Source organism: Furipterus horrens, unplaced genomic scaffold, assembly GCF_987537825.1.
Source record: "Furipterus horrens unplaced genomic scaffold, mFurHor1.1.pri manual_scaffold_13, whole genome shotgun sequence".
In the NCBI taxonomy this organism is placed as follows: domain Eukaryota; kingdom Metazoa; phylum Chordata; class Mammalia; order Chiroptera; family Furipteridae; genus Furipterus; species Furipterus horrens.
In genome coordinates, this window is record NW_028327183.1 from 48,814,056 (window position 1) to 48,835,984 (window position 21,929).

Consider the following 21,929-nt stretch of genomic DNA (forward strand, 5'->3'; position numbering starts at 1 on the left):
ACAATGCTGTGCAGCCACCACGTCTACCCAGTACTAAATTATTTTAATCACTCTTATAAAACCTTGTACCCATTACCCCATACCCTAACTTTTGAAAATACCAACCTTAATCTCTGTTTTCTTCCTCCTTGTTTTCTGTCCCATATACCCTGTCTCATGGCCCCTGCCAACTTGTACATATGGTGCTTCAATTTGTCCCAATGTCAGGAAACTAATCTAAGTCCTGAAAACATTGTCCTTTCTCCCAACACTGTGTCTCACCCTCATGCCCATCCTAGTCTGGGAGAAAGGAACCCCCACCTCACCACATGAGCTCCAGTGGCTCCTCCCTCAATAGGCAGGTCATACCCTCACTGATATTATTCAACTTCATTCTGAGCCTCCAAAATAAACCCTCCAGCAGGGCAACTTAAGGTCCCTATCAATCCATAAAATGTCTAACACCCTAACACCTCCCAGGGTGTACAGTTTCTCATCCTGACCCTGAGCAGATCCCATTCCTCCATGACTTTGCTCTGTGTTCACCTCTGCTTGCACACAATCCACCTGTGTTCAGGTCCCCAAGGTTCTCAGTTGAACGTACCAGACACCATAGGGAGCAGGAAAGGAATAGAACCAGAGAAGAGATTTAATTCCCACTCCCCAATTCTGGTTGCAGGCTCTCTAAGGACAGGCACGTGAAATTTGTAAGAACAACAAAGAGAACACTAAATGAGGACAGTGACGTCCGCCCTGAGCTGCATGCAGGTCAGAGATGGCTTGAAAGAGGCTCCTTCAGTGCAGGCCTGCGGGTGGCTGACGTAACAGACCTGCATGATTACTACAGGACTTGAGTTTTATGATTCAATTTCTTTCATAATCTCTGTGACCTTTTCCTTGAGGGTGCAGTGTCATGGATGTGGAATGAGAACACTGCGGATGGTTAGGGTGCTGTGGAAATGTGACCTTTCATGATGGCACGTCTTCACGGATCTGAGCCAAGGCTGCTTTGAGACAACCTGGGGTCAAGTAGGATTTGGGAAGTCGGGTCATCTCCTGCTGTGGACATCAAGTCAGAAGAGAGACAAGGCAACTGCAAACTTTTTTAAAAAAATTAGCGAGATAAGAAAAAATTGGAAGATTTAAAAATATGTTAAAGATTGACACTTTGAATACCTGATGTGATTAGCTAATTACAGGGAAGTTGTGTTAAGTAAAACATACATTAAGGGATTTTAGAAATAAAAGTAAGACTTTCTTACAGACCATGCAATAGAGCAGTGAGAACTCAAAACCCATGATTCAAAATGCTGGAGAGATTTTACAAACAGGAGGAGGAATTATAGGCATCATTTTTGCAAATTGACTTTACACAAAAGAAGAGTAAAAATTTTCGTAAAATCCAGACAGTAGATGTTTATATATTTTGGCTGTAAGGGCCCCAACCAAAGTAGACTTTTCTACTCTTCCTCAGAGACTGGAACACAGGAATACCAGGGAGATTATAATTAAAAGTTTTGGGCCCTCTATCTGAGACAGGTAGTCTTTGTATCTAACGCTGGCAAGAGGCTTTCAAAAAGCCTTATGTATGCTTCAAAGACCAGATAAAGAAACTTCAATTACCAAATTGCAAATACATTTGTAATGGGATGGTCTAAAAAATAGATGTCAGAGTCCTATATGCAGAAAGAACCTGTCTAAAGATTCCTGACTCTGAGGGAACATGAAGGCCTCTACCTAGGTCATAACAAAACTGCTTCCTTCCTGGTGGAGGGAACCACAGCTAAATCTCTTTCAGACAACTCAGTTGACATCTCCATCAGTTCCTCCCATTTATAAAGAAGTGTCAGTTCTGGCAATATAGTCACTGGTGCAAAATAGCTGAGAGTCCTAGAGAAGAGCAAGGATTTCATTTCCCAGGAGGCTGTACTTTTGGAGTTTTCCATAGGCATTGTATCTCTCTGCAGTCACCTTTTATTTATTTTTTGATCAAATGTCATGTTAAACCAACAAGAGTAATCTTGATCCCACAACATGGCTTCTGTAATTGACTTTGTCCTGATTAGTTACTGAAGTGAAGAAAAACTGACATTCAACACATAGATTGCTCTGAGCAGGTTTTGCTTTAAAACCTAAGATGGAAGTTTTAAACACATTTTGAAGTTAGAAAGCTTCCTTCTCAAACTTCCCCGGCATTCTCCCAAGTTTTGGGTTGTGCCCTCTTCTCAAATACATAGTAAAATAACCATCAGCAGGTTAAACTTAGCTTCAAAAAGAGTGAGGTTATTTGTGAATTTCTAGAAATTTTGTGGTTGCTTGTCTTTTTTTCATGCTCAGTTTCTCATCATCCCTTTTCCTGTATCCCATCTCTCATTTCCATAGGCCGTCATGCCCTACCATGTGGGTGCTGTGCCCTTGAGAATAAGTAGGAGCATGTTTCTCTGGTTATTTCTGGTGAGGGTTTCATTATCTCTTCTTCCCCATTCTTACACACACACCCTTCCTACCACCCTGTGCTTTGACTTTTTTCAATGCTATTTTGTGTTTTCCCCCATGTATAGAAGAGCATACCCCCATAGACTTCCCAAGTCTAATGTCTGATTTCAATATAAAAGACACTCATCAGAGTCTTTAATGATCTTATTCTTTTTCCAAAGAGCCAACTTGTCTCTCAAGACTGTACTCACATTTAGAATAATTGCTCCCTTTCCTTTCTCACTCAAATTTTCTAACTCCAGTGACTTTCTCCTTGGTATATGGGGCCCCAACTGAACTTTATCCACAATATGGAGTTCTCAACGACTTCCTGAAAACCTGCACCACTCCCTATTAATTGTTCATTCTTTTTCTCCTAATCCAAAATAACAACGCACACCATTTCTCTGCCCTGCTTCTCTAATCAATGCAATTTTCCTTCTGTTTCTTCCCAGGATGTTAACCCTTCTCATATTCCCTGGCAGCCCCCTGGTCTCCAAAGGCTATATGTTATAGGGGGCAGAGTCTTAGGTATTTGTTAGTGCTGGCCTGAAGACTGTCTAGGATTTTGATCTATGGTCAAAAGCCAGCCAGAGCCAACGAAGCTCAAAATACCCCAGAAAATTGTGTCTATTTTCCAATACCATGTATCTTGTTTGTGGATTCTCTTTGAAACAGGCACACAGAGTTTAAGAAAATGACAACAAAGGCCAAGAATGTGTTCTGTACGTGGGTGTGCCCCAGCAGTTTCTGATTGATCACAAGGCAGTGAAGACATTGGGTGCACATGACCAATAACTGGGAACTGCACCCCATTGCCTCTTTTAGATGTCATTGTATTCCACCCACAGTCCAGGTTCTATTAGAGAATATCTTTAAAAGATTTGTGCATCTACTCCCTTTTATGCACTTGAACAGGATAAATGTCTTCCTCACAATTGAAGCTCCTCATTATCCCAGTGCTGAGTAAGGGTCTCATTGCTTCCTTTTCTCCTGCACATGTGTGTCATCAGACATCTGTCCAGACACTGATTCTAGGGTGGGGACATTGGAATGAAAATGGGGCTGGGCACTGTGCATAGTCTCCTCATCCAGGAGCACTTTCTGAAGGTGGAAAATTAGCTAAACCTTCGGATCTGAAGTCATTCCTGGAGCTGAAGTTAACAGACACACAATACCTTCCAAAGATTCACTTATTTTATTTATGTAAGAATGAGCTTTAGAATTTCTAATGGACTACTTGACAACATTTCTCATGGATGACTTTCCTATATTTATGACACATCAGTGATGTGTCCAGTGAACCAGACGCCAACTTTTACAAAAAGATGTTTTCTTTTGAAGGAGGTTCTTATTTCTTACCAAATGATTTTGTTACATTTAAGCTAGAGTTGGAAGAAAAAAGAGGATGGACTACAGAATAGAGTCACCACTTTCATAATCAGAGAGTGAAACCAGAACAAAACAAAAGCTGAAAGGGTCTTACTTTCTTAATCTCCTCTTGCAGTTCTTGCCTATAAAGTCTCAAAAGCCCTGTCTTATCCTTGCCTCAGGAGTTTGAAGTCAGGTGTGAAAGCAGTATGAATCCCCTCAGGGTGCTGAGTATGAATATATCACAGGAGGAAAAAAACAACACAGGAACTGCTTCTTTGAAGACCCATCCTCTTTTGCAACAAAACTACAGTTTGCAAGATTCGTCGTCGTCGGCAGCCGTCCGTCTCGAGAGATGATGGTGTAGCTTCTTAAGAGTCTATCTGCACCGCCGAGAATGGCTGTGCAGTCCGACTCGGGAGTGACACAGTATCTGTCTCCTCCCGTGTTGAATCGACAGCTTGCGATGACGCTGGAGTGTCCTCTCCAGTGAAGCTGAAGCTACAGAGCCTGGGCAGGGTGATATGGAGGGTCTGCTGTTGCCCATGCAGCAGACCCCCCCTCTCTTCGCAGCTGAAGGGCCCAAGGGAAAGACGGAGTCAATACAGCTTGGCTTCAGGTGCGCCACAGGAGTTGCCGGTGTTGACTACAACGTCAAACCGCCTTAGGGACTCCGGCTCCGGATTTTCTGTCGGGGTTTACTCCCTTAGCCTTTCCCCTGAAGAGGTATGCCGCAAGGCAGCGGAGGTTTTTTGGAGTCAGAGTTTTCCTTCTCTGATGTGCCCTGACTGGAAGATCGAACCAGCGACACTTAGCTCGTAGGCCGATGCTCAATCCACTGAGCCAAACCAGCCAGGGGTAGTTTGCAAGATTAGTATCATTAAAGTGTCCATATTGCTCTAACACATTCTCAAAATTTAAAGAAACAAAGAAGATTGGTAATTGTAGGGTACTTGGGGAAAGAAAATGGGGTTGTTTTTTAATGGGTATGTATTTTCAGTTTTCTGATGAAAAATTGCTAGAGATCTGTTTTGTATCAAGGAGACTATATATATCATTACTGAACTGCACACCAATTCTTGTTCATGATAGTAAAGTTAATGTTATATTTTTTTTAAATACAATTAAATAAAACTATTTTAAGGAAATAATTCAGTGTTACAAATCCTGACATTTAAAAAAATATTCTGTCTCAATGGGAGTTCTGAGCATAATAAAATAAAATAAGTGTGGTTTGTGGGGTCATTTCCTGTTTCAAACATCTTGTTTAATTTCAGTTGGTTTTGGAGTCTCTGAGCCCCTCAAGAGCCCAAGATCACAAAGGAAGCTCAAAGATTCAATGATTCTCAGTAGCTGAAGGGCCCAAGTGTGAGGGGAAGAGTCCAGCAGATATGGAAAGACTGGCAAAAAGATTGAACCTGGAGGGGCATACAGATCAAAAATTCAGAAACTGAAGAGTCTATGGTATAAAATATTGAACCTATAAGGTCGGGATGCTAAACATGAAGACATCTTAGATGAGCAGTGTTGGGAGCTTTCCAAGTCATTTTCTCTTTGTGGCCACTGAAGCTCTTTTTGTGTTTAATATAGTTTTGCCTCTTCTGAAGGTATTAAACCGAATTATTGCCCTAATATTGAAGCATGTAGTCCATGGCAGAAGAGGAGGAAGGAGGAGCATTACCCATAGCATTAAATGCTTTTCAAGGCAAAGGGAACAATTCTCAGGGGCACAAACAATGTCTCACATGATTAACTTCTCCCATGAACAAGCTTTAGGATAGGGCAGCAATGAACCCTTTCAGAAAAGCTGAGAGCTGTTAAGTCACAGAATTAAAACACGGTAACCAGAATTTTTTGTTTGTTTGTTTTTCTCTTTTTTGGAAGTCAATCACCCTAACCACCAATAGGGCCAGATGGTGCACTGTATTCAAATGTACCATTGGCATTCACATTGAGAATAAGTTAAAAAACATTTTATGGTGGTAAAATACACATAACATAAATTTACACTGTTAACCATTTTGAGGTGCAGTTCAATATTAAGTATATTGCCATTGTTGTGCAACCATCATTATACTTCATCATTTTGCATTCCCATCAACATTATTCAAGCATTCCACTTGCCCACAATATCACCAACACTTGTTATTTTCTGTTTCTTATTTTTTATTTATTTTTATTACTTTATATTTTTGTTTTTTGTTTTTGTATTTTTAATTTTATTTTTTGGTTTTTCAATTACAGTTGTCCCATTTTTCCCCACTGTCCCCCCCAGCCCACCCCTTCTCCCACAATCATATCCCTCCCTGTTGTCCATGTTCATGAGTCGTTTATACACGTTCCTTGACTAAACCCTTCCCTTACTTACCCCCTTTCTCTCCCCCCCCTCCCCATTAACTGCTATTCTGCTCTTTGTTCTATTTAGTTATTTTGTTTGTGTTCTTTAGTTTCCTGTATTAGGTGATATCATATGGTATTTTTCTTTCTTTGCCTGGCTTATTTTGCTAAGCATAATTCTCTCTAGTTCCATCCATGTTCTTGCAAATAGCAGGAGTTCCTTCTTTCTTTCTGCTCCATAGTATTCCATTGTGTAAATGTACCACAGTTTTTTGATCCACTCATCTACAGATGGGCACTTAGGCTGTTTCCAGCATTTAGCTATTGTAAACAGGGCTGCTATGAACATAGGGGTGCATAAGTTCTTTTGAATTAGGGTTTTAGAATTTTTCAGGTATAATCCTAGCAGTGGAATCGCTGGTTCAAAAGGCAGTTCCATTTTTAATCTTTTGAGGTAATTCCATACTGTTCTCCATAGTGGCTGCACCAGTCTGCATTCCCACCAACAGTGCAGTAGGGTTCCCGTTTCTCCACATCCTCGCCAGCACTTGTTGCTTGTTGATTTATTGATGATGGCCATTCTGACTGGTGTAAATGGTATCTCATTGTGGTTTTAATTTGCATCTCCCTGATGGCTAATGATGTTGAACATTTTTTCATGTGTCTATGGACCTTCTGTATGTCCTCTTTGGAGAAGTGTTTGTTCAGGTCCTTTGCCCATTTTTTAATTGGGTTGTCTGTCATCTTGGTATTGAGATGTATAAGTTCTTTATATATTTCGGAGATCAGTCACTTGTCTGTGATGTCATTGGAAAATATGTTTTCCCATATTTCCTTTTCATCTTGCTGATGTTTTCTTTTGCTGAGCAGAAACTCTTTAGTTTGATGTAGTCCCATTTGTTTATTTTTTCCTTAATTTCTCTTGCCTTAGGAGATGTATCCGTGAAGATATTGTTACGTGGGATATCTGAAATTTTCCTGCCTATGTTTTCCTCTAGAACTTTTATGGTGTCAAGGCTTACATTTAAGTCTTTGATCTATCTTGAGTTTATTCTCATGTGTGGTGTAAGCTGGTGGTCTAGTTTCATTTTTTTGCATGTCCCCATCCAATTCTCCCAGCACCATTGTTGAAGAGGCTCTTCTCACTCCATTTTATGTCCCTGCCTTCTTTATCAAATATTAATTGACCGTATAGTCCTGGATTTATTTCCGGACTCTCTACTCTGTTCCATTGATCTATATGTCTGTTCTTATGCCAGTACCAGACTGTTTTGATCACGGTGGCTTTGTAGTATTGTTTGATATCAGGTATTGTGATTCCTCCTGCTGTGTTCTTCTGTCTCAAGATTGCTTTGTTATTCAGGGTCCTTTTTGGTTCCATATGAATTTTTGAAGTATTTGTTCTAGGTCTGTGGAATATGTCATTGGCATTTTAATAGGAATTGCATTGAATCTGTAATTGCTTTGGGTAGGATGGCCATTGTGATGATGTTGATTCTTCCCATACAAGAAAATGCTATTTGCTTCCATTTATTTGTACATCCTAATTTCTTTCTTCAATGTTACATAATTTTCAAAGTACAGGTTTTTTATTTCTTTGGTTATGTTTACTCCTAGGTACTTTATTTTTCTTCTTGCTATAATAAACAGTGTTTTCTTTTTTGTTTCTGTCTCTGATATTTTATTGTTGGTGTACAGAAATGCCTTAGATTTCTGAATATTAATTTCGTACCCTGCTATTTTGCCAAATTTGCTTATTATATGGAGTAGATTTTTAGTGGAGTCTATAGGGTTTTTGATGTACACTATCATGTCATCTGCATATAATGATAGTTTTACTTCTTGATAATGACTATTTTAGTGAGTGTGAGATGGAATCTTATATTTTTGTATGTTTTTTTCTAATAGAAGTACAATTGACTCATCATATTTTGTTAGTTTTGGGTGGAAAACATGGTGACTCATGGGAGTGACAAGGTGGTCACCACGACAGTCTAGCTAACTTCTGTCACTGTACAAAGTCATTACAACATTATTGACTACATTCTCTCTGTTTTTGTACATGCCTGAGACATATTTATTTTATAACTGAAAGTTTGAAGCTTTTAATCACTTTTATCTATTTTTACCTTCTTTCCACTCACTTCTTTCTGGAATCCACCAGTTTTTTTCTTTGTATCTATGATCCTGTTTTTATTTTGTTATGTTTGTTCATTTGTCTAGCTCTTCAGATCCTACAAATAGTAACGTCACATAGCATTTGTCTCTGTCCAAGAGACTTATTTTAATTTGTATAATACCTTCCAGGACCATCTATAATATTTTGTCACAAATTACAAGATTTCATACATTTTCATGGCTGAGCAATATTTTTAATATAAATGTGCATTTACCTATATGTGGTATATATATTACATTTATTTCATTTATTCATCTATTGATAAACACATAGGTTGCTTCCATATTTTGACTATTATTAATAATGTACAAGATGTAATGAATAAGGGTACATATATATTTTTGAATTAGTGTTTACAGTTTCTTCAGATGAATTACTCTAAGTTAAATTGGTGGGTGATGTGGTAGTTCTATTTCTTAATTTTTGAGAAATCTCATTTTTGTTTTGATTAGAATTTTTCAAAGAGACATGATTTCTTACAACACTTACTAAACCTGAAACACAGCCCTGGTCCAGGGCTCCCGTGCTGGACACAACTGCCCTGAGCATGCTGAGCTGACCCTTGTTTTCTGGGGAATCCCTGCAGCCTGTGGCTCACTAAACTCCAACATCACCAACTGTCAGTGGTCTCAGTGGCCCAACTTTGCAGAGGCTGCACTTCCAGGTACACATGTCTGGGAGGCAGGGTGGAGACCGATCCCTGAAGTCACAGAAGACATACCCCCTGCATGGACCAAGAGTGGCTGTACCAAGGAAAATGTGTGAGAGCACCACCATTCACTGGGGACACCTCTCCTGTGTGATCTGGAAATGTGCTTCCTCATTAAAAAAGAAAAGTGTAAATATTTACTCTAAAGCAACAATAAGAAGCCCTGTCACTTTATACACAACGGAAGAACCCTGTCCTGATTTCCTTTTGTTCTCTTGTAGCCTCTGCTCCAGAATTATCAGCACCTCATTATGGCTTTAAGAACAGTGGGCTACCTGCTCCTGAGGGTGAAAAGTCTTTAAAACTGGATACTTGGGGGCACGATGAGTTCATACACAATTTCTGGATCTACTGAGGTAGAAAAAATAGTGTTAAATTTGTAAGTTTAAATTTGTGTTTGAACAGTAGATTATTCTATAGAGTGAACCTTTAGTTTCTGAAGAAGGAAAACTGTAAAAATAACTCTGAGGCTTGGAGAAATTTTTTATCACTAATCCTCCTAAAGCCTTTCTTTTGTTTTGAGTCCCATGTATTTTAAGGTCATTAGGTTCTAGTTCCCCCTCCATCTCTCTCTCTTTCCAAACACCAGGCTCCTCTTCAGCAGCTCTGAGACCTCAGTCAGCTTGTCCTCCTCCAAGCCCCAGAGCTCTTGCAGACTCAAAGTCTCTGCCACAGGATGAGCTGGGATGAGTGTGGCGAGTTTGCTGCCCTGGTGCTGCAGGTGATGCTTCAACAGCCTGTCCATAGCCCTGCATGGAGGGCCATCAGCCCAGCTCCCCAGGGCTGATGTGGACACTGCGAACCCTGCCTTCAATTTGTGCTCACGGTCCCTTCACCTTGGTCCCACACCCAGGGTTTAGTCATGGCAACTCTCTGTCTGGGGTTCTGTCCCTGGACTTTGACTGGTCTTTCCTTCTTTTGTCCAATCATTCCTCAGCTGGAGGTAATCCCATTCAGCATTTAAGTCCACTATTCACCTCTGTCTGTCATGACATCTGGACTCCTCCTCACTCTAGAGTCCTTGTTCCCACTGGATTCTGTCCCCTCTCGCCCTGTGTCATGTCCCTTATTCTACGTGAGTCTGCTCTTTGAGTTTCATCTCTTAATGGGAAAACTGTGCCCTTGGAGGCTGGAGTCAGCCCCTCTTTTCAGCTCCCTCCTTTGAGGACAAATTCCCTTACCCATGCAGGTTGCCCAAAACCTCTTGTCTTTTTGAGCTTATCCACCTCTCCCAGGTGTTGCCCCTGCAGGTAATTTCCAATGTCCACTCATTTCCAAGGTACTGAGTGCCCCACTGGTGGCACTGACAGTTCATTAGGGGACCTGCTTCTACTCAGTTGGTTTAAGACCCCAATTGCCATCATTGAATTACACCTGATACTCTCTGGGGCTCAGAGTTTTTATTGTATTTGAAGCTGACAGCTCAATCATATTGCTTAAAATAAACTTTTTGTTGTGCACCTGCTGTAAAAGGATACTTTAAAGGAATAGATTTTATCACAATGTGGAAACATTTAGGACACATATATAAAGCCACGGAAGTTTTAATGGTTATAATGGCTTTATTTTTTATTCATGAGATAAGGATATTCCAAAGAGACTAATGACATGGTAAAAAAAAGCCTATGCTTTTCTTGACCCAGATGTCTGTTGTAAATCAAGAGCCTTCCTGTATTTTTAGTGAGTTAGAGGACGTTAGTTATATAAAACCGGTTGAGCGTAAATCATTTAAAACACTATCAGACTTTCAAAATGGCAGTGGAGTAGTTCGATCTTACACTCACCTCCTTCCAGGACAAAACTGGAAATACCATTAATTAAAAAATCACACCGAGCCCTGGCTCCTGTGGCTCAGTGGATTAAGCGTCGGCCTGCGAGCCAAGTGTCGCTGGTTTGATTCCCAGTCGGGGCACATGACTAGGTTGCACGTCAGGTCCCCACTTGGGGACACAAGTGAGAGGCAACCACACAATGATGTTTCTCTCCCTCTCTTTCTCCTTTCCCCTCTCTCTAAACATAAAATAAATAAACAAATAAACAAATTATTTTTAAAAAACCACACTGAATATCCAACTAAAAACTAGTTGAAAAGGAGTCATAACCAAAAATTGGCATGGGAAGTCACATCGAGACTGGTAGTGTAACAGCGGGGAATTATGAACCACCCTGTTACAGAAACAGGGGAGTCCAAAAATCCCCAGAGTTTGCAGGTGGGGGATGGGGAGAAGGAAGCATCTTTTTAGAATGCATCCACATGCCTGAGGCTGGTGGCTAGTGTCTTTTTTATGCAAAATGGCTTTAATGCATCCAAAGCCTCAGGTAGATGGGAGGGGACTTGAACCAGGGGACGGTATGGAGAAAGCACACAGAGCCTGTGTGAGGTTCTGTGAATGGTCAGAACTGGTTACCGCACCCACTGCATCAGAGGACGTAGTCAGGGATTTAAACATAAACAGCAGACATTTTAGCCTGGCAGAATGTGTAGATTTGACCGAGGCTGAGGCTGACTGTGCGGATTTGACTGAGGCTGAGGCTGACTGCGGATTTAACTGGGGACAGGCTGGCCATGTGAATTTAACTGGGACTGCCGATGCAGTTTTAAGGAAGGGACGTACCTTGCTGCTTTGAAAAGGAACAGACTGACCATGTGGATTGCAAAAGGACTAACTATACAGTTTCCAAGGAGGCTGAGAATCCATGAAGTTCTAGATTAAAAGCTGGTGGACCCCATAACACAGACAAGGTCTCCCCAATCAGGATTGAATGATTGGCAGCTACTGGTAAAGCTGAACTGTGTTTGGAAAGTAGGGAAAGGGTTTCTCTGACTTTTCTAAAACTAGCCTGGCTTGGTAGTGGGGCGGGGAGGCAAGGATATGTGTTTATGGGTGTTTTGAAGAACATAAGACTTAACAACAGAAATCCGCAAATAACTAAATCTATATAACTGTTAAATAAACAATTCTTTTTCTTTTCACCAAACTCTGGTGTTGAGAGTTATGATTTTGGCGGCGGGCAATCGGGCCCCTAACTAAAGAGCCCGTGGGTTTGTTTTCAACTGGAGCAGCCCAGGGGTTCTGTAACGCTCCCACCATTCTTCTGACCTTGTTTCTATAAAGGCTGACTGACTAATTTGTAGCTTATAGATAAATGGCATGTTTGTATGAGGATTCTAGGAACTAACTTCAAAATATACAGACTCTAACCTTAAGGCATCCCAGTTACAGGAGATTTGCTCATCTTCAGCTGTGGATCTAGGAAGATGTAAAGACAGAATGATGGGAAATCAGATTGACTGAACCAGGATAACACACTAGATGTCACTTGCCTTGTCAAAATAGACTGTACTTGTCTGGTAGAGAATTTTCAACCCCCTCCTTTGATCTCTTTCTTTTGTCCCTCTATCCCTCATTATAAAAACCTCTGCCTGCATTGTAATGTGGAGATGGCTTGGAGAGATGAGTTCCCCATCTTCCAGATGGCTGACACATGACAAGACACCACTTGTCTTTATATTACCACCTGCCTCTCAAGTATTGGCTTTGAATTGGCAGGCAGATGGACCTTCATTTGGTTACAGTAGGAAGGGCAAAGATGGAAAAAAGGGCTGGCTTCACTCCCAAAGGTGGCGGCTGTGCTGCTGGGGGCACATCTCAGCTGCAGGGGATTCACCGTGAGAACATGGAGCTTATACCTCAGGTTGGTCTCCACAGTTCAGGCATCAGAGCCAGGAAGAGGCACCCACATAACATCTGACTCTGAAAACCAGTGAGGTTTTTATCCTCCAAGGAGAGATAGAATCTACTGGACACACAGGCAACCTCTTAAAGGGCCAACACACAAAAATTTATACACAACCACTCACCCTGGGCTTTGGCGGTTGGAGAGCAGTGTGAACTGGAGTTGCCTGAGCAGAGTTTAGGTTTAAGGCTCTGAGAAGAGGGCTGGGGAGTCAGACACCAGGATCCTTGTACTGAGTCATTCCCTAACACCACAGTCGCCATCTTCCTTTGGTGAAGCATTTCTCTCTGACCAGCAGTAGCCTGGAGAAAAGCAATTACCGCACCCTCTGCAATTCCTCTTGCCCATCTTTGGTTCTTAATCTATCCTGAGGCTTCAGCTGCACAGGCTGGAATTTAGAAGTCTGAGCAAGCACAAGGGCACAGTTATCAGTGATTGCTTATGAAGTGTAGCCATTCCCCCACTTTCCCACAGACCTGACTGGCAATTCCCCACATGAGAGACCTGATAGAACCACACACCCTGGCCTCTGGCAGGCCCTACCTCTGGGCTCTGGAGTCCCCACTGATTTATACTAGAGGCTTTGTCATGCCAAGGTCAGAGAAAAGCCTGTAAGAGACTGAGTGGTGTGGCTCTGGGGCAGGTATTGACACCCACCACCTTCCCTGAAGTCTGAACCACAGCTCACTCCCATTATCCATCAGCTTCAACCTCCCAATTCCACCAGGGGCTTTTCGGTGACTCTGCCTAATGGGCAGCTGGCAGGCAGAAAAAGGATACTGGGGTTCCTTGGGATGTTTGCTGATCTACCCCCATGCCTGGTGCTGGTAAAAACTAATTTTGAAGTGCAGCTCAGTTTTTCCCATATGCATCCAAGCCCAGCAGAGGTACCCACACAGTGTAGACTGTTTACAGCTTCAAAGAGGTTGATGAAAAAAAGACAAATACAGTGTTTTACATTGAGGTGCACAAAAGCCACTCCCCAGAGACCCAGAACCAACACACCAAGTTTCCAGCTTCAGACAACATTGGAGTAGCATCCAAGACACTTCAAAAACATCATATCCAAAGAATTGCAGTATGCTGTAAACTCTGGTGAGGTGTCCACTTTTACTTTCCATTATGTTTTTTTCTTTGACTTTATATTTTCTTTTTCTTTCTTCCCATTTTATTTTCCTTTTCCTTTAGTTTTCTTTTCCTTTCTTTCATTCTTCTTCCTTTTTGTAGGGAACAATGGAAGCTGAAGCTACAAAGGAAGGCCAACTTGCTTGGCTAGGATCAGGTATTTGCAAGATCTTGCCTGATTGTCTACATTTGCTGATGGGTTGGGTATTTGCAAGGTCTTGCCTGACTGAATAGTCTGCAACATGTAGCCTTTTGATAAAGAAAGCTAGAGCCCTGAGGGCTAGAAACAAGGTAGGAGCAGGAAACATCTTGTCTATTAGATTAGAGCAGGAACTGCTTGCAAGATATCTGAGAACACTCTGCCTACAGCTTTCCCAGGAGTTTCTCATCAGTTTAGTTTCTTAGAAATTTTACTCAATAGTTTTCCCTCCTGACTGCTAACGTCAGTAGCTGATATAATGGAACATTATAAACACACTTGGTGGACTCAGGCCGGTATCACTGTCTCTCCGTCCGAAGGCAATGGACCACCTGACCCCCACTTTGCATTAATCTGGTGACTGTGTTTTTCTTTTAATCTCCTCATCACCCCCCACCCCACCCCCCACCCCCCCGTCTCAGGTGCTTTAGGTTTTGACATTGCGGTGGTCACGGCACTTTTTCTTTTCTTATTCTCTTTTTTGTTGTCAGCACCTGCAGAGCAGCTCACACATTGTGGTAGTGGTTGAGATGCAAATCAGGCAGCCTGGGGGCCAACTCCACCTATAAATGGGCCAACAGTGATCAATATTCAATTATAATTAGTGGGTCGACATAACTTGCACAACATAAAAACAAATAAAAATAAATAGTAAGAATAAGGGGACAAAGAAACAGAGTGTTACAGAACCCCTGGGCTGCTCCAATTGAAAACAAACCCATGGGCTCTTTAGTTAGGGGTCCGATTGCCCGCCGCCAAAATTATAATTCTCAATACCAGAGTTTAGTGAAAAGAAAAAGAATTGTTTGTTTAACAGTTATATAGATTTAGTTATTTGCGGATTTCTGTTGTTAAGTCTTATATTCTTTAAAACACCCATAAACACATATCCTTGCCTCCCCCCTACCAAACCAGGCTAGTTTTAGAAAAGTTAGAGAAACCCTTTCCCTACTTTCCAAACATAGTTCAGCTTTACCAGTAGCTGCCAATCATTCAATCCTGATTGGGGAGACCTTGTCTGTGTTATGGGGGTCCACCATCTTTTAGTCCAGAACCTCATGGATTCTCAGCCTCCTTGGAAACTGCATAGTTAGTCCTTTTGTAATCCGCACAGTCAGCCTCAGCCTCAGCCAAATCCGCACAGTCAGCCTGGCTAAAATGCCTGCCACTTACGTTTAAATCCCCGACTACATCCTCTGATGCAGTGGGTGCGGTAACCAGTTCTGACCATTCACAGAACCTCACGCAGGTTCTGTGTGCTTTCTCCATACCATCCCCTGGTCCAAGTCCCCTCCCCTCTACCTGAGGCTTTGGATGCATTAAAGCCATTTTGCATAAAAAAGACACTAGCCACCAGCCTCAGGCATGTGGAGGCATTCTAAAAGCTGCTTCCTTTACCCCATCCCCCAGCCACAAACTCTGGGGTTTTTTGGAACACCCCTGTTTCTGTAACAAGAGCACAAGTGAAAGAACAGGAGAACTCTACAGAAAATAGAACAATGAAATCAAAGCAAGTAATTGGTCAGATGTAGCGCTCAAAGTCATATAAAGAATACTCAAAACACTATGTGAGAATTAAAACATCATAAAAACATACGAATAAACGATTAAAAATAAAACAGTTGGAAATGAAGAATATAACTGACATCAAGAATACACTGGAAAAAATAAGAAATCGGTTGGATGAAGTAGGGAATTGTACAGCAAACTGGAAGACAAGGCAGATATAAACATCCAATCAGAACAGCAAAAAGATAAAATAATTAAAAGGAATGAGAAAATTTAAGGAACTTTGAGACAACATAAAGTATAACAACATCTGCATCTTAAGGGTCCAAGAGAAAGAAGAGAGACAGAAAGGAAGTGAGAACCCATTTGAAGAAATATTGACCAAAACCTTCCTTCACCTAGGGAAAGAAGAAGACGCTTAAGTCCAGGAAGTACAGAGAGTTGTAAGAGAGCCACACAAACATATAATGTATTAAAATGGCAAATGTTAAGGACTCAAACAGGCCCACACAAATACATACCATGTTAAAATGGCAAATGTTAAGGACAAAGAGAATCCTAAAAACAGCTAGAAAAAAAGCAATTAATTGTCCACAAGGGAGCTTTTATAAAACCCTCAGATGAATTCTCAACATAAATGTTCATGTCCAGAGGGATTGGAATGAAATATTTAAAGAGAGAAAAAGCAAGGACCAGCAATGAAGACTACTTTACTCAGCAAGGCTCTCATTTAAAATGGAAGAAGCAATAAAGATCTTCCTACACCAAACCAGAAATATGAGAAATGATACAGGACCTGCCAGAAGAAAAAGAAGAAGGAGAGGGAGAGGAAGAAGGACTAGGAGAAGAACTAAGAAAAGGAGAAGAAGAAAGAAAGAAAAATAAGGAAGAGAAGGAGGAGGAGAAGAAGAAGAAGAGGAGAAGAAAGGAAAAGAAGAAGAAAACAGAGGCTGGATTAAAAGAAAAAATGGCAACAAATATGTACCTATTAATAATCACTATAAATGTATACAGCTTAAATGTTCCAATTGGAAGATAGAATAACTGAACGAGTAAGAAATCAAGACCGTTATATGTGCTGTAGATAAAAGACCCAACTCAGAACAAAAGATACACGCAGGCTAAATGTTAATGGATAAAAATATTTTATAGAAATAAAATATTTTATTAACCTGGGGTAGCAATTTTAATATCTGATATAAGCTTTAAAACAAAAAGTATAGTAAGGGGTAAAGAAGAACACTGCATAATGATAAAAGGAGCCATTCAACAAGTGGATAACTCTGGTAAACAATTATGCACCCAACATGTGAGCACCTAAATAATGTAAAATAAATCTTGATGATGTAAAATAAAATATTGACAGTAATACAGTCATTGTAAAAGATTTTAACATCCAAAAGACATCAAGGATAGATTTTTAAGACAGAAAATCAGCAAGGAGGTGGTGGCTTTAGATGACACAGTAGATCCGATGGATTTAATTGATATCTTCAGAGCATATCATCCCAAAGCAGCTGAGTATATGTTCCTATCAAGTGCACAAAGGACGTTTTAAAAAACAGACTACATGTTTGGACAGAAAACAAGTCTTAATAAATGTAAGAAGACTGAAATTATATCAAGCATCTTCTTTGACCATAATGGTATGAAACTAGAAATCAACTATAAGAAAAAAACTGAAAATCTCACAAAGTCTCAGAGCCTAACATGTTACTAAACAATGACTGGGTTAACAATGAGATTTAGGAAGAAAACAAAAGTTACTTTAAAACAAATGAAAATAAGAACACAACAACCCAAAATCTATAGGAAACAGCAAAAACAGTTTTAAGGGAAAAATATGTAGCATTATAGGCCTACCTCAGGAAACAATAAGAAAGTGACTCAAATAAACAATATAACTTTACACTTAAAAACACCAGAAAAATCAATAAACAAAGCCCAAAGTGAGGAGAAAGAAAGAAAGAAAAAAAAAGATTGGAGTAGGTATAAATGAAGTAAGTCTAAAAAATTACCACAAAACATCACTGAAACCATGGTTTGGTTCTTTGAGAAGATAAACAAGATTGACAAACTGATATTCAAACTCTTCAAAAAAGAGGGAGGACTTAAATAAATAAAATTAGAAATTTAAGAGAAGTAACAAATGACGTTGAAAAATTCAAAATATGGTAAAAAATATAGTGAACAACTATAGGCCAACAAATTGGACAACCTAGAAAAAATGGGCAAATTCGCAGAAACATACAATTTTACAAAAACCAGTCCGGAGGAGTTGGAGAATCCGTGTAGAAAGATTACAAGTAGAGAAATTTAGCAGCAATCCAAAAACTTTTTAATAACATTTATTTATTTGTATTGATTGTAGGAGAGAGGAAGGGAGGAAGAGGTAGAAGGAAAAAATCATCAATGCAAGAGAAAGATTTTAATCCGCTGCCTCTTGTATGTGCCCCAACTGGGGACAAAACCTTCAACTCAGGCCTGTACAAATACAAATCTTAAAATTCTTTTCTACTAATTAAGAAAAGGTTTAGCTATATGAATGAATAAATTTAATTTATTCCAACTGTTATATATTAATGTTTTTTGCATTTTTGTACCTGTCATAGCTGTACATTCTATTTATTTATTTATTTATTTATACTTATTTATTTGTTTATTTTTTAAAATAAGTTACTATGGTTTATTTAAGGAAGTAATTTCTATATCAGGCTATAATTTAAAAGCAGTCCTATGTGTGTGATTTGAAGAGAATGATATACAATCAATAAGACTCCTCTTAAACCTTTATTTCATGGACTTTCCCCATCCTTCTGTTTAGCAATGAAAAGCATTTCTAGGTTCATATCAACAATATCTTATAACTGCCTGAACAGAAAATTAACATATAGTGCTGGGCATTTAGTAAATAAGTCACATGCCAGTAAGTTCAGTTGTGCAGCTGTGATATGTATGGTGAAAGAAATTTTGAAACCTTAAGGCTGGGTAACCCGCTGTTCCCAACATGTCTTTGACTTCCCTAAGAGAGTATTTGGGTTTTTTTTTACCTGAAAAATGGTAAGCTCTGTTTATTTGATGAGCTGCCCAGCTAACATATTTTATGTTGTGCTTTTTGTTTTTGCTTACTTTTGAATAAGAAACCATATGACTTACTCATATGTCAAGTTCAAACAAAGCCCTCATGTTTCTGTTGTTCAGTTTCAATGTTTGGACAAAATACTTTCTTAAAAGTTCTAGGTTGTTTTCATGTCCCCCTGGGGTATACTTAAATAATGATACTGCTGACAGTATGAGTGGTTATGTCAATAAGTCATCATGAGCTCCTGCAAACAATTGGATGCTTTAGCATAGTGACATTCGTTGATATAAAGCCCTGCAAGTTTATGCCAGGCTGCTTGGTTTCTAAAAATATTTTCCAGATACTTATTCACTTTCTCCATGAGCTTTTTAAAGGGCAATTTTCAGCTTTCTTGCAGCAGTATTAGGTGGATCTTCAAGTTCATTTGATCACATAGCTGTACAGCATCAGCTTATCTCTCCATGGCTTCAAATTTAATGCCAGTTGGTCACTTGACTGTGACTGCCAGAGACCTGTAATCTCAACTCCTGCAGACAAAGCAATGTCAAGTCATCCTGATCATAGTTCAGGGCTGCAATCATCACCTGTTCATGTATGATCCAAATATCACCTCCAAGCTTAGAAGCATACTCATTAATTAATTCCTCAATGACTTTCACAATTTATTCACTATTTCACGAGCTGTCTTTTCCTTATATTTTAATTTTCTCTCGCACATTTTTCTAAGTGACATTGTAAAGCTCTGAGACTCTCCCCATAATCTCAGGATGTTAATTATCTTTAAAATAAAACTATCGGGTCGCTGGTTGTATCTGCCTGTATATATGTCTGTATGTCCACCTCCTCTGGAAATAGTTAGAATTGATTTATACAAAGTCCTCTGCTTAATTGGCTTACATAAATTAAGAAAAATAACAAAATCTAACCCAATTTATTGTGCATTATTTGACAACATTTTTCATAAATCAAATGATGCTCCTTTTTTTTAAGTATATTTCATTGATTATGTTGTTACAGTAGTTCGAATATTTTCCCCCTTTGCTCCCCTCTGCCCAGGACCCCCCCTTCCCTCCAGAAATCCCACCCCCCTTAGTTCATGTCCATGGTCGTGCATATAAGTTCTTTGGTTTCCCCCTTTCCTATATTATTCTTAACTTCTCCCTGTCTATTTGGTACCAAGCGATTATGCTTCTTAATCCCTGCACCATATCCCCTTTTCTCCCCCTCCCCCCCTCCCAGCTGGTAACCCTCCAAATGATCCCCATACCTATGATTCTGTTTCTATTTCAGTTTGGTTAGTTAGATTTTGTTTCAATTTTTTAGATTTAGTTGTTAATAGTTGTGAGTTTGTTGTCATTTTAGTGTTCATAGTTTTGATCTTCTTTTTCTTAAGTAAGTCACTTTGACATTTCATATAATAATGGCTTGGTGATGATGAACTCCTTTAGCTTTACCTTGTCTGGGAAGCACTTCATCTGCCCTTCCATTCCAAGTGATAGCTTTGCTGGATAGATTAATCTTGGGTGTAGGTTGCTTTTCATCACACTGAATACTGTTTGCCAGTCCCTGCCTGAAAAGTGTCCTCTGAGAAATCAGCTGATACTTCTACAGGCACCCCCCTGTAGGCAACTCTCTGCCTCTCTCTTGCTGCCCCAGGACACTGTCTTTATCTTTCACCTTTGGCATCTCAATCATGATGCATCCTGGTGTGGTCCCCTCTGGGTCAAGCTCGCCCGGGACCCTTCATGCTTCTTGGACCTGTATGTCCATCTCCTTCACAAAATTTGGGAAGTTTTTCTCATTTTTTTTTCAATTATTGCTTCCTCATTCTGCCCTGGTTGACTGTTTTTTTTCTTCCATATATTACAAATCATTGATTTGAACCCCAGTTTTCTTCCCTTCATATTGGTTTTGTGTGGGTTTTCCTTCATTCCACTTAGCATAATCTTCACTTCTCTTATGCGTTTGCTGTACTCAAGCATACCTGTCAAGCATCTTTATCACCAGTGTTTTGAATTCTTCAACTGTTAGGTTGTCTATCTCCTCGTTGCTTAGTTCTCCCACTGGAACCTTGATCCGTTCCCCCTTTTGGGCCATACTTCTCTGTCTCCTCATTCTGACAGGCTCCTGTGTTTGTTTGCCTCTGTGTCCCAGGTAGAGCTGTCACTCCTGTTACATTAAGGAACGGAGCCTTAGGGATTCATCAGCACAGGGTGACCTGTTTCACCACGTTGCTGCACTGTATGTAGGGGAGGAGTCCGAGGGGGAACAATGCTGCCCGCTCAGCGCTTGTCCCTTTTCCAGGCACCTCTCCCACTTCTGCATCCGACTGGCACCACTCCAGCTGCTGCCCTGGCCATTGTTCCCAGAATGGGTGGGTCTGCAGACATTCTAGGGCCATGGGGGCCCTTTAAACAAGCGGACTCTGCTGAGAGACCAGGAGTGTCTGCCTCCACCCTAACCTCCACTGGTCTGCACAGTCAGAAGAAATGAGGCTTGATTTTCTCCAGTGCTGGGACTGTGAGCTGTGAGGTCCAGTGAGGATCTGGGAACGCTCCCCAGGTGTCCCTCCTGACTTCTTAAAACGTGTGGCTGCACTTTCTGCTGGCCTGCCACTGCTGCTGTTGCAGCCGCCACCACACCTCGTCCTCTCTGCCCCAACTCCGCCCCTGCTACCTGTGTGGATGAGTATTCTTCTTTATATCTTTGTTTGCTGGACTTTCATGCAGTTTGATTTTCTGGAACTTCTGGTCGTTTCTAGTTTTGAGGTCGTTGTATTCCTTCTTTGTTGTGGACGGAGACGAAACGTGTCTGTCTATGCCTCCATCTTGGCCAGAAGTCGGTGCTCTTTCTGCCATAAGTATTAATAACATATCTAAAGGATGAGTCAATGATATACATAAAATTGATGTATACATATATTATTCAACTATTTTTATGTTTTTAATGAGAAAGATTGCAGGTGCTATGGAATAATGCTTTATTGTTAACAGTGTAAATATATCGCATAATTCTTTAAGAAGAAGGAGCTTGAAATGGAACAGGATGGTGTTGTAGGCAGACATGGCACACCTCTTTGCACAACCACATCAAAATTTCAACTAAAATATAAAACAACCATCAGCCAGAAGCATCATAAATTGATCTGAATAGAAGTCTGACAGCTACAGAATTAAAGAAACCATATTGTCTGAGATGGATAGGAGGAGGCCAGATGTGGAATAGG

General features: G+C 40.4%; 1 pseudogene; it reads right to left on the reverse strand.

Annotated features, from left to right (window-relative positions):
- Positions 1-9,600: 9,600 nt before the first annotated feature.
- On the reverse strand, positions 9,601-19,461 carry LOC149995093 (ER membrane protein complex subunit 2 pseudogene; annotated as a pseudogene).
- Positions 19,462-21,929: the final 2,468 nt, after the last annotated feature.